The sequence below is a fragment of the Trachypithecus francoisi genome, unplaced genomic scaffold, assembly GCF_009764315.1.
Source record: "Trachypithecus francoisi isolate TF-2019V2 unplaced genomic scaffold, Tfra_2.0 Lachesis_group5, whole genome shotgun sequence".
NCBI classification, from domain to species: Eukaryota; Metazoa; Chordata; class Mammalia; order Primates; family Cercopithecidae; genus Trachypithecus; species Trachypithecus francoisi.
Window position 1 is genome coordinate 32,950,740 of NW_022681470.1, and position 14,319 is coordinate 32,965,058.

Below are 14,319 nucleotides of genomic sequence, written 5' to 3' on the forward strand. Positions count from 1 at the left end.
GGCTCTGGTGTGTGATGTCCCCTTCCCTGTATCCATGTGTTCTCAATATTCAACTCCCAGTTATGACTGAGAACATGTGGTGTTTGGTTTTCTGTTCTTGTGATAGTTTGCTGAGAATGATGGTTTCCAGCGTCATCCATGTCCCTGCAAAGGACATGAATTCATCCTTTTTTATGGCTGCATAGTATTCCATGATGTATATGTGCCACATTTTCTTTATCCACTCTATCATTGATGGGCATTTGGGTTGGTTCCAAGTCTTTGCTATTGTGAATAGTGCTACAATAAACATACATGTGCATGTGTCTTTATAGTAGAATGATTTATAATCCTTTGGTTATATACCCAGTAATGGGATGGCTGGGTCAAATGGTATTTCTTGTTCTAGATCCTTGAGAAATTGCCTCACTGTGTTCCACAATGGTTGAACTAATTTACACTCCCACCAACAGTGTAAAAGTATTCCTATTTCTCCACATCCTCTCCAGCATTTGTTGTTTCCCGACATTTTAGTGATCACCATTCTAACCGACGTGAGATGGTATCTCATTGTGGTTTTGATTTGCATTTCTCTGATGACCAGTGATGATGAGCATTTTTTCATATGTCCTTTGGCTGCATAAATGTCTTCTTTTGAGAAGTGTCTGTTCATATCCTTTGCCCACTTTTTGATGGGGTCGTTTATTTTTTCCTTGTAAATTTGTTTAAGTTCTTTGTAGATTCTGTATATTAGCCCTTTGTCAGATGGATAGATTGCAAAAATTTTCTCCCATTCTGTAGGTTGCCTGTTGTCTCTGATGATAGTTTCTTTGCTGTGAAGAAGCCCTTTAGTTTAATTAGATTCCATTTGTCTATTTTGGCTTCTGTTGCCATTGCTTTTGGTGTTTTCATCATGAAGTCTTTGCCCATGCCTCTGTCCTGAATGGCATTGCCCTAGGTTTTCTTCTAGGGTTTTTATGGTTTTAGGACTTACATTTAAGTCTTTAATCCATCTAGAGTTAATTTCTGTATAAGGTGTAAGGTAGGGATCCAGTTTCAGCTTTCTACATATGGCTGGCCAGTTTTCCTAGCACTGTTTATTAAATAGGGAATCCTTTCCCCATTTCTTGTTTTTGTCAGGTTTGCAAAAGATCAGATGGTTGTAGCTGTGTGGTGTTATTTCTGAGGCATCTGTTCTGTTCCATTGGTCTATATATCTCTTTCGGTACCAGTACCATGCTGTTTCGGTTACTGTAGCCTTGTAGTATAGTTTGAAGTCAGGTAGTGTGATGCCTTCAGTTTTGTTCTTTTTCTTTAGGCTTGCCTTGGCTGTGCAAACTCTTTTTTGGTTCCATATGAAGTTTAAAGTAGTTCATTGATTTTCTCTATTGTTTTCCCATTTTTAATTTTATTAATTTCTGCTCTTTTATTATTTCTTTTACTCTGCTTGCTTTAGGCTTAAATCACTCTCCTTACTCTAGTCTCCTGAAGTGGAAGCTTAGGTTATTGATTCTGGATCTTTCTTCTTTTCTAATATATGCATTAATACTATAAATTTCCTTCTAAGCACTGTTTTTGCAGTATGCTAAGAATTTTAATAAGGTGCATTTTAATTTCCATTTAGTTAAAAATATTTTAAATTTTTTCTTGATAATTCTTATTTGATCTCTGTGTTACTTAGAAGTGTACCGTTTGATCTCCAAGTATTTGGGGATCATCCAGTTATCTTTCTAATATTGACTTACAGTTTAATTTCAATGTGGTTTGAGAATAGACTTTGCATGATTTCTATTCTTTTATATTTGTTGAGGTGTGTTTTATGGCCAAGATTGTTTTCTTATTTTAGTCAATGTTACATGTAAGCTTGAGAAGACTGCATTTTTCTGTTTTGGGGTAGATTATTCTATGAATGTCAATTAGATCAAGTTGATCAATAGTGCTGTTCAGGTTAGTTATATCTTTACTGATTTTCTGTCTGCTTGATCTGTCAATCATCAAAAGAGATGTATTGAAGTTTACAGCTATGATAGTATATTTGTCTATTTCTCTTTTTACATCTATCCACTTTTACCTCATATTTTTTGATGCTGTGTTGTACATTTGTATATGTTTAGGATGATATCTTCTTGGAAAATTATCCTCTTTATTATTATGTAATGTCTCTCTTTATCCATGATAATTTTTCTTGTTCTGTGCTTTGTCCAAAATTAATGTAGCTACTCCAGCTTTTTTTTTTTTGTTTTTTGGTAACTGCTGGCATGGTATACTCTTCTCCATCCTTTTATCTTTACCTGACCCTTTAAATTTAATATCTTGTAGACCACATATGATTGGGCCTTGTTTATTTATCCACTCTGATAGTCTCTATCTTCAACCGGTGTATTTATATAATTCACACAAGTGATTATTGATATAGTTGAATTAATTACCTTTCCTGTGTTTAAGTTTTCTATTTGTCCCATTTGTTTTTAAATTCTTACCTCTTCTAGTTCTGCTTTCTCTAGTTCTGGTTGACTATTCTATATTATTCCATTTTATCTCTTAGCATATCAATTATACTTCTTTTTAGTTTTTTTAGTGGTAACCCTAGAATTTGAAATTTTAATTTTTTTAGTGGTGGCCCTAGAATTTGAAAATTACCGTTATTAGGTAATCTGAGTCCATTTTGAATAATATCATGCCACTTCAAATATAGTGCAGGCACATTATAACAATACAATAGTTTCTCCTTATTCATGGGGGTTACATTTCAAGACCCCCAGCAGACACCTGAAACTGCAGATAGTACTGAATCCTATATGTACCATGTTATTTTCTATACACACATACCTATGATAAAATTTTATTTATAAAGTAGGCACAGTAATAGATTAATAACTATAGGTAGCAATAAAATAGAGCAATTTTAACAATATACTGTAATAAAAGTTAGATGAATGTGGTCTCTTTCTTTTTCACAAAATACCTTATTGTATTTTACTCATGCTTCTTCTTTTTAACATCTTTTTTTTTTATTATTATACTTTAAGTTCTAGGGTATATTTGCACAACGTGCAGTTTTGTTACATAAGTATACATGTGCCATGTTGGTGTGCTGCACCCATTAACTCATCATTTACATTAGGTATATCTCCTAATGCTATCCCTCCCGCCTCCCCTCTCCACACAATAGGCCCCGGTGTGTGATGTTCCCCTTCCTGTGTCCAAGCGATCTCATTGCTCAACTCCCACCTATGAGTGAGAACATACGATGTTTGGTTTTCTGTTCTTGCAATAGTTTGCTGAGAATGATGGTTTCCAGCTGCATTCATGTCCCTACAAAGGACACGAACTCATCCTTTTTTATGGCTGCATAGTATTCCATGGTGTACAGGTGCCACATTTTCTTAATCCAATCTGTCACTGATGGACATTTGGATTGATTCCAAGTCTTTGCTCTCGTGAATAGTGCCACAATAAACATACATGTGCATGTGTCTTTATAGCAGCATGATTTATAATCCTTTGGGTATATACCCAGTAATGGGATGGCTGGGTCAAATGGCATTTCTAGTTCTAGATTCTTGAGAAATCACCACACTGTTTTCCACAATGGTTGAACTAGTTTACAGTCCCACTAACAGTGTAAAAGTGTTCCTATTTCTCCACATCCTCTCCAGCACCTGTTGTTTCCTGATTTTTTAATGATTGCCATTCTAACTGATATGAGATAGTATCTCATTGTGGTTTTGATTTGCATTTCTCTGATGGCAAGTGATGATGAGCATTTTTTCATGTGTCTCTTGACTGTATAAATGTCTTCTTTTGAGAAATGTCTGTTCATATCCTTTGCCCACTTTTTGATGGGGTTGTTTTTTTCTTGTACATTTGTTTAAGTTCTTTGTAGATTCTGGATATTAGCCCTTTGTCAGATGAGTAGATTGCAAAAATTTTCTCCCATTCCATAGGTTGCTTGTTCACTCTGATGGCAGTTTCTCTTGCTGTGCAGAAGCTCTTTAGTTTAATTAGATCCCATTTGTCAATTTTGGCTTTTGTTACCATTGCTTTTAGTGTTTTCATCATGAAGTCCTTGCCCATACCTATGTCCTGAATGGTATTACCCAGGTTTTCTACTAGGGTTTTTATGGTTTTAGGTCTAACAGTTGAGTCTCTAATCCATCTTGAATTAATTTTCATATAAAGAGTAAGGAAAGGATCCAGTTTCAGCTTTCTACTTATGGCTAGCCAATATTTCCAGCACCATTTATTAAATAGGGAATCCTTTCCCCATTTCTTGTTTTTGTCAGGTTTGTCAAAGATCAGATGGCTTTAGATGTGTGGTATTATTTCTGAGGGCTCTGCTCTGTTCCATTGGTCTATATCCCTATTTTGGTACCAGTACCATACTGTTTTGGTTACTGTAGCCTTGTAGTATAGTTTGAAGTCAGGTAGCGTGATGCCTCCAGCTATGTTCTTTTGGCTTAGGATTGTCTTGGCAATGAGGACTTTTTTTTTGGTTCCATATGAACTTTAAAGCAGTTTTTTACAATTCTGTGAAGAAAGTCATTGGTAGCTTAATGGGGATGGCATTGAATCTATAAATTACCTTGGGCAGTGTGACCATTTTCACAATATTGATTTTTCCTATCCATGAGCATGGTATTTTCTTCCATTTGTTTGTGTCCTGTTTTATTTCACTGAGCAGTGGTTTGTAGTTCTCCTTGAAGAGGTCGTTCACATCCCTTGTAAGTTGGATTCCTAGGTATTTTATTCTCTTTGAAGCTATTGAGTTCATTCATGATTTGGCTCTCTGTCTTATTTTTAATAACACAATGCTTGTGATTTTTGCACATTGATTTTGTATCCTGAGACTTTGCTGAAGTTGCTTATCAGCTTAGGAGATTTTGGTCTGAGACGATGGAGTTTTCTAAATATACAGTCATGTCATCTGCAAAAGGGATAATTTGACTTCTTCTTTTTCTAATTGAATACCCTTTATTTCTTTCTCCTGCCTGATTGCCCTAGCCAGAACTTCCAACACTATGTTGAATAGGACTGGTGAGAGAGGGCATCCCTGTCCAGAGGGCATCCCTGTCTTGTGCCAATTTTCAAATGGAATGCTTCCAGTTTTCGCCCATTCAGTATGATATTGACTGTGGGTTTGTCATAAATACCTCTTATTATTTTGAGAGAGGTTCCATCAATACCAAATTTATTGAGAGTTTTTAGCATGAAGGGCTGTTGAATTTTGTCAAAGGCCTTTTCTGCATCTATTGAGATAATCATGTGGTTTTTGTCTTTGGTTCTGTTTATATGCTGGATTACATTTATTGATTTGCGTATGTTGAACCAGCCTTGCATCCCAGGGATGAAGCCCACTTGATCATGGTGGATAAGCTTTTTGATGTGCTGCTGGATTCGGTTTGCCAGTATTTTACTGAGGATTTTTGCATTGATGTTCATCAGGGGTATTGGTCTAAAATTCTCTTTTTTTGTTGTGTCTCTTCTAGGCTTTGGTATCAGGATGATGTTGGCCTCATAAAATGAGTTAGAGAGGATTCCCTCTTTTTCTGTTGATTGAAATAGTTTCAGAAGGAATGGTACCAGATCCTCCTCGTACCTCTGGTAGAATTCGGCTGTGAATCCATCTGGTCCTGGACTTTTTTTGTTGGTAGGCTATTAATTATTGCCTCAATTTCAGAGCCTGTTATTGGTCTATTCAGGGATTCAACTTCTTCCTGGTTTAGTCTTGGGAGAATGTATGTGTCCAGGAGTTTATCCATTTCTTCTAGGTTTTCTAGTTTATTTGTGTAGAGGTGTTTGTAGTATTCTCTGATGGTAGTTTGTATTTCTGTGTGGTCGGTGGTGATATCCCCTTTATCATTTTTTGTTGTGTCTATTTGATTCTTCTCTCTTTTCTTCCTTAATAGTCTTGCTAGCAGTCTATCAATTTTGTTGATCTTTTCAAAAAACTGGCTCCTGGATTCACTGATTTTTTGAAGGGATTTTTGTGTCTCTATCTCCTTCAGTTCTGCTCTGATCTTAGTTATTTCTCGCCTTCTGCTAGCTTTTGAAGGTGTTTGCTCTTGCTTCTCTAGTTCTTTTAATTGTAATGTTAGGGTGTCAATTTTAGATCTTTCCTGCTTTCTCTTGTGGGCATTTAGTGCTATAAATTTCCCTCTACACACTGCTTTAAATGTGTCCCAGAGATTCTGGTATGTTGTATCTTTGTTCTCATTGGTTTCAAAGAACATCTTTATTTCTGCCTTCATTTTGTTATGTACCCAGTAGTCATTCAGGAGCAGGTTGTTCAGCTTCCATGTAGTTGAGTGGTTTTGGGTGAGTTTCTTATTTCTGAGTTCTAGTTTGATTGCACTGTGGTCTGAGAGACAGTTTGTTATAATTTCTGTTCTTTTACATTTGCTGAGGAGTGCTTTACTTCCAACTATGTGGTCAATTTTGGAATAAGTGCAAAGTGGTGCTGAGAAGAATGTATATTCTGTTAATTTGGGGTGGAGAGTTCTGTAGATGTCTATTAGGTCTGCTTGGTGCAGAGCTGAGTTCGATTCCTGGATAACCTTGTTAACTTTCTGTCTCATTGGTCTGTCTAATGTTGACAGTGGGGTGTTAATGTCTCCCATTATTGTTGTATGGGAGTCTAAGTCTGTTTGTAGGTCTTTAATAGCTTGTTTTACAAATTTGAGTGCACTTGTATTGGATGCATATACATTTATGATAGTTAGCTCTTCTTGTTGAATTGATCCCTTTACCATTATGTAATGGCCTTCTTTGTCTCTTTTGATCTTTGTTGGTTTAAAGTCTGTTTTATCAGAGACTAGGATTGCAGCCCCTGCTTTTTTTTGTTTTCCATTTACTTGGTAGATCTTCTTCCATCCCTTTATCTTGAGCCTATGTGTGTCTCTGCATGTGAGATGGGTCTCCTTAATACAGCAAACTGATGGGTCTTGACTCTTTATCCAGTTTGCCAGTCTGTGTCTTTTAATTGGAGCATTTAGTCCATTGACATTTAAGGTTAATTTTGTTATGTGTGAACTTGATCCCGTCATTATGATATTAGCTGGTGATTTTGCTCGTTAGTTGATACAGTTTCTTCCTAGCATCGATGGTCTTTACATTTTGGCATGTTTTTGCAATGGCTGCTACCGGTTGTTCCTTTCCGTGTTTAGTGCTTCCTTCAGGATCTCTTGTAGGGCAGGCCTGGTGGTGACAAAAACTCTAAGCATTTGCTTGTCTGTAAAGGATTTTATTTCTCCTTCTCTTATAAAACTTAGTTTGGCTGGATATGAAATTCTGAGTTGAAAATTCTTTTCTTTAAGAATGTTGAATATTGGCCCCCACTCTCTTCTGGCTTGTAGAGTTTCTGCTGAGAGATCAGCTGTTAGTCTGATGGGCTTCCCTTTGTGGGTAACCTGACCTTTCTCTCTGACTGCCCTTAACATTTATTCCTTCATTTCAACTTTGGTGAATCTGACAATTATGTGTCTTGGAGTTGCTCTTCTCGAAGAGTATCTTTGTGGCATTCTCTGTATTTCCTGAATTTGAATGTTGGCCTGCCTTGCTAGGTTGGGGAAGTTCTCCTGGATAATATCCTGCACAGTGTTTTCCAACTTGGTTCCATTCTCCCTGTCACTTTCAGGCACACCAATCAGACGTAGATTTGGTCTTTTCACATAATCCCATATTTCTTGGAGGCTTTGTTCATTTCTTTTTACTCTTTTTATCTCTAAACTTCTCTTCTTGCTTCATTTCATTAATTTGATCTTCAATCACTGATACTCTTTCTTCCAGTTTATCGAGTCGGTTACTGAAGCTTGTGCATTTGTCACATAGTTCTCGTGTCATGGTTTTCATCTCTTATCAGTTCGTTTATGGACTTCTCTGCATTGGTTATTCTAGTTATCCATTCCTCCATTCTTTTTTCAAGGTTTTTAGTTTCTTTGCACTGAGTACATAGTTCCTCCTTTAGCTCTGAGAAGTTTGATTGACTGAAGCCTTCTTCTCTCAACTTGTCAAAGTCATTCTCTGTCCAGCTTTGTTCCATTGCTGGCAATGAGCTGTGTTCCTTTGGAGGGGGAGATGTGCTCTGATTTTTTGAATTTCCAGCTTTTCTGCACTGCTTTTTCCCCATCTTTGTGGTTTTGTCTGCCTTTGATCTTTGATGATCTTGATGGACTGATGGGGTTTTGGTGTGGGTGTCCTTTCTGTTTGTTAGTTTTCTTTCTAACAGTCAGGACCCTCAGCTGCAGGTCTGTTGGAGTTTGCTTGAGATCCAGTCCAGACCCTGTTTGCCTGGGTATCAGTAGCAGAGGCTGCAGAAGATAGAATATTGCTGAAGAGCAAGTGTTGCTGTCTGATTCTTGCTCTGGAAGCTTTGTCTCAGAGGTGTACCCAGCCGTGTGAGGTGTGAGGTGTCAGCCTGCACCTAGTGAGGGATGTCTCCCAGTTAGGCTACTCAGGGGTCAGGGACCCACTTGAGCAGGCAAGTCTGTCCATTCTCAGATCTCAACCTCCATGGTGGGAGAACCACTGCTCTCTTTAAAGCTGTCAGACAGGGACATTTACATCTGCAGAGGTTTCTGCTGCTTTTTGTTTAGCTATGCCCTGTCCCCAGAGGTGGAGTCTACAGAGGCAGGCAGGCCTCCTTGAGCTGAGGTGGGCTCCACCCAGTTCGAGCTTCCTGGTGGCTTTATTTACCTACTTAAGCCTCAGCAATGGCGGGCGCCCCTCCCCCAGCCTTGCTGCCACCTTGCAGTTAGATCTCAGACTGCTGTGCTAGCAATGAAGAAGACTCCGTGGGCGTGGGACCCTCCAGGCCAGGCATGGGATATAATCTCCTGGTGTGCCACTTGCTAAGACCCTTAGTAAACAAAGTATTAGGGTGGGAGTTCCAGGTGTTATGTGTCTCAGTTTCCCTTGGTTAGGAAAAGGAATTCCCTTCCCCCTTGCGCTTCCCAGATGAAGCGATGCTTCACCCTGCTTCAGTTCTCGCTGGTTAGGCTGCACCCACTGATCAGCACCAGTTGTTTGACACACCCCAGTGAGATGAACCTGGTACCTCAGTTGAAAATGCAGAAATCACCCATCTTCTGTGTCGCTCATGCTGGGAGCTGGAGGCTGGAGCTGTTCCTCTTCGGCCATCTTGGGCACCCTCTTGCCCATGATTCTTCTTGTGATGAAAATGTGAGATGATAAAATACCTATGTGATGAGATTAAGTGAGATGGATGACATAGGCTTTGTAGCATTAGGCTACAATTGACCTTCTCTCAATTCATCAGAAGGAGAAGGACAATACCTGGTGTGGATGATTCTGCATCATTGAGTCCTACTGATTCAACCATTAATGGTTCAATGTCAGGAGCTGACAATGACTAACAGGTGGCTAGTGTATACAGTGTGGATACACTGGGCAAAGGAATGATTCACTTCCCAGATGAGAAGCAGCAGGGTGGTGCAAGATTTATCATGCTTCTCAGAATGACATGCAATTTAAGTCATATGAATTGTTTATTTCTGAAATTTTTTATTTAATATTTTTGTACTGCAATTGACTGCAGATAAGTGAAACTGCAAAAAGTGAAACCTTGAATGGAGATGTGAGGGACTACTATATTCCTAATTTTTTTCTCTCATTTCTTATGACATCATTGCCATTTATTTTACTTATTTATTATGTGTAGCAATTACCCAATACATTGTTACTATCACTTTTAACAAAGTTATCTCTTAGACTAATTAACAAACAAGTAAAACAAAAGATTTTATCTTGCCTTCATTTATTTCTTCTCTGATGCTCTTCTTTTGTTCATGTGATCTAAGTTTCTGACCTATATCATTTTTCTTCTTCCTAAATAATTTTTATAAACATTTCTTCCTGGGAAGGTTGGCTGGTGATAAATTCACTCAGTTTTTGTTTGTCTAACAAAACTTTTATTTCTCCTTCCTTTTTACTGATAATTTTACTGGATATAGAGTTCAAGATTGTTGTTTTTTTTTCTTTCAACACTTTAAATATTTCCTTCCACTTTCTTCTTGCTTGCATGATTTTTGATGAGCAGTCTACTTTAATTTTTATGTTTCTTTCTCTATAGATAAGGTTTTATGTGTAAATCTGTTTTCTTTTAAGATTTTTCCCTTTGTCTTTGGTTTTCTTCAGTTTAAATATGATATACCTAGGTGTAGTTTTAAAAGTATCCTGCTTGGTGTTCTCTGAGCTTTCTGACCGTGCTTTAGTCAGAAACCACACTATATTTGAAAAATTCTTGGCCATTACTACTTCAAATATTTCTTTTAATTCACTTTATCTTTCTTTTCCCTTTGGTATTCCAATTACACGTATGTTACACTTCTTGAAATTGTCTCACAGTTTGGGTGTTCTGTTTTTTTTTCTCATTCTTTATCTCTTTGCATTTTTGTTTGGGACGTTTTCATTGACCTATTTTCAAGTTCACTGTGTCCAGATTAATTAGTCCATCAAAAGTATTCTTCATTTCTGTTACAGTGTCTTTGATTTCTAGCATTTCCTTTTGATTCTTACAGTTTATATCACTTTGCTTACATTACCCATCTGTTCCTTCAGGTTGTCTAGTTTTTCCATCAGATGTAATAATTATATATGTCTTTAGCATATATAATTATTTTAAATTGCCTGTCTGAGAATTTCAAAATTTGTATTATATCTGAATGTGGTTCCATTGCTTGCTTTGTCTTGTTTGGCTCAGAAAATCATACTCAAAAGTATGGTGCTCAGTATGCTGAGCATTTTTGGATTAAAGAAAATTAGACAGTCTTAGAGGTTACCTCAGAACCAAAAACTTTATAACCTTCTTTTGTCTCTTACACCCACCACTCAGTGCAGGGAGGAGCTCTATCTGAATTTCTTTATCTGACTGAGGAAACTTCCTTCCAAAAGAAGTGTAATTGTTTTAAAACTCTCTCCCTAGACATCTCATTAAATAATAACAAAAGATTAACTAGGAAGAGGAGAAGAGAACACATCCAGAAAGATTTTTCATCTATTTTTCTAAGGGGAACTCTGAGAAATTACCTGAGAGACTGTATCTGCACATTAAGACAACCTTTGTTCATAGTGCAGTTCTGCACCTCATTTTTGGGAAACTAGTCCACAAGATATTGTTTGTCCTTAGGTTCCATTTATTGTGCAAAGAGCATCATTTACACACAACTGACTGTTCTTTGGGCTCATTCATTTCCTCTAAAAATTATTTACGATTACTGTAAAACTGCCTATAATGCCCTACTTATCTCCCCCTTATAAAGATGTTATTTAAGCCTCAATCATCTGGTTCTACTTTGAGTCTCATATTTTGTATGGCTCCCATGCTTATGCATGTTAATAAATTTGTGCGTTTTTTCATGTTATTGTTTATTTTTAGTTTATTTCAGTAAACCTTCAGACAGAATGGAAGAGAAGCTTTCCTTTAGCTCCTACAGTTTCCTCAGATTGTTTTTTTTTTTTCTTGCTTGTTTGGTATACCCTGTAATTTTTTGTTGAAATTAAATGTTATGTTTCAGGTGATAGGAAATGAGGTAGAAGGTCTTTAGTATGAGCGTTTCTGTTAATCTGGCTAGCAGTTGGGGTGTACTTAATATTTATTGTAGTTTTAGATTCTAGAAGCTTCAAATTTTATGTCCCTGTTTTAATCTTCCCTATTTTCTTTGGACTTCCTGTGGTCTCCTCAGAAAAAGTCTTGGCCTTGGATCTCTTTCAACTGTAATTCACTATGATCACACTGGAGCCCTGTGAGTGTAGTATAACGCATGGGAAAGAAGAATTTCTATACTTGACCTTAGCCAAAAGGCTGAGAAGTGGTGGGAAGAAGAATTTCTATAATCTTATGATTAAATTTCAGTCTTTCATATGCTGATGTCCCTGGACCATGACTTTCACAAATGTGTCTTGGCTTTTTTCCACTCTTACATGAGCTAGCAAGAGTGAATGGGACTGGAGTTGTCATGGATGGGATAAGTCTCTGGAAGTCTTTTCCCCTGGTGAGTAGGCCTTTTTCTGGAGAATGCTCCAGATTATATGATTAGTCTCCCCTCTTCCCTCCATCCTTCTAGAGCCACAGGGGATCTTTCCTGTACATCTACTATGAGAATGTGGTAAGATTTCTAGAGCCAAAACTCAAAAAAATATGAGGATCCCTCTAACATTGTGGCCCTCAGGAGCTTCTCATTCTTGTGCCAGTCTACACTCAGACCCTGGCATTTCACCCAAATAAGCATTTACATGTTTCTACTATGTTATGGCTTCAGCAACTTCTGCTTATTTAGATATACAGATTTCAGCTGTGTCTCTCTCCAGATTTTTGGGCTGTGATTTGTCCTGTGTAGGAGTGAAAAAAGAAGGCTTTCCCTCTACTCTCTGAAGGTTCACTGAAATGAACTAATAAGGGACAGATTAGCAAGGGAAAAGGCATACACATTTATTAATGTGCAGAAGCACAAGAGCCATATGTCAATATGAAATAATTGAAAGGATGAGAATCTAGTTTAAAATATTTTATTCAAATACAATGCTGTGAATGGACATCTCAGTAACACCGAAGGCAAATAAATGGGATCAGCACTCTGGAACTGAAGAGTTAAAGCATTGCTTCTATAGGCAGAGAACAAAAAATTGAACAGAATGACAGCATTTTCCATACAAGGCTAGTTTATGAGTTACGGTAATTTGTTTTAGCTTGTTTTCCTTTCCCACGTAAAAGGGTATCTGTAACATTTCGTTTTAGGCAATGTGATAGTCATGAGGACTTTGTGTACGGGATGTATGTCTATAATCAGAAGAACAAAGGTTATAGCTGCCTAGGTTACAGCTGCTTAGGTTACAATCGCCTGTCATGTGACTCAGGTCTCATAATCACATTCCTTTAAGGCTCAAAATAATGTAAAGTTCCAATAGCTTTGATTTTCTTTTTTTGTTTTATTTATTTGTATTATTTATTTTTTGTGGGTACATGGTGGGTGTATATATTTCTGTGATACATGAGTTTTGAAACAGGCATGCAATGTGAAATAATCAGATCATGAAGAATGGAGTACCCATTCCATCAAGCATTTATGATTTGTGTTACAAACAATCCAATTATACTCTTTTAGTTATTTTAAATGTACAATTAAGTTATTATTGACTATAGTCAATAGTCAATTGACTATTTGATAGCACCTGTGGTGCTATCAAATAGTAGGTCTTATTCATTCTTTCTATTTTGTGTATCCAGTAACCATCTCCACCTCTTTCCTAAACCTCCCTACCCTTTCCAGACTCTGGCAACCATCCTTTTACTCTCTATGTCCCTGAGTTCAATTGTTTTCATTTTTAGATTCCACAAATAAGGGAGAACATGCAATGATTGTCTTTCTGTGCCTGGCTTATTTCACTTAAAATAATGATCTCCAGTTCTATCCATGACAGGATCTCATTCTCTTTTTTATGGCTGAATAGTATTCCATCTGTATATGTACCACATTTTCTTTATTCATTTATCTGTTGATGAACACTTAGGTTGCTTCCAAATCTTAGCTATTGTAAACAGTGCTGCAACAAACACGGGAGTGCAGATATCTCTTTGATATACAGATTTTCTTTCTTTTGGATATATACCCAGCAGTGGGATTGCTGGGTCATATAGTAGCTCTATTTTAGTTTTTTGAGGAACCTCCAAACTGTTCTTGATAGCAGTTGTACTAGTTTACGTTCCCACCAACAGTGTACAAGGAGGGTTCCCTTTTCTCCACATCTTTGTCAGCATTTGTTATTGCCTGTCTTTTGGATAAAAGCTATTTTAACTAAGGTGAGATGATATCTCATTGTAGTTTTGATTTGCATTTCTCTGGTGACCCATGATGTTGAACACCTTTTAATATGCCTGCTTGCCATTTGTATTTCTTCTTTTGAGAAGTGTTTATTCAGATCTTTGACCCATTTTTAAAGCTGGGTTATTAGATATTTTTCCCTATAGAGTTGTTTGAGCTCCTTATATATTCTGGTTATTAATCCCTTGTCAGATAAGTAGTTCAGCTTTGCTTTTGAATTACTTATTTTTACACAAAGAAGGGCCAGATGGCTGAAGTTGATATACCTCTTCATAGGGGAAAGAAATTGGGGAAGAGGAAGACGCCTTTGAAAGACAATTTTGAAGGGTGATAAATAATTTCAGGGAAGATGACTGGACCCAGGAGACAGAAATTAGCTTGCAATTGTTTCTCTGGAGTTTGAATGAGAGACAGAAAATATTTTGTCGTAACATCTGTCTAGGTGTGGTTACATTCCTCAGTCTTCCTTACTATATGGTAGATAATGAAATTTCAGGTTTTT

At 37.1% G+C, this 14,319-nt stretch overlaps 1 protein-coding gene across 1 annotated transcript in view; it reads left to right on the forward strand.

The window, feature by feature from the left end:
* The window catches only part of PAPPA2 (pappalysin 2), a 636,503-nt gene that overhangs the window by 21,886 nt on the left and 600,298 nt on the right, over positions 1–14,319 (forward strand). The gene's annotated exons all lie outside the window — the stretch shown is intronic.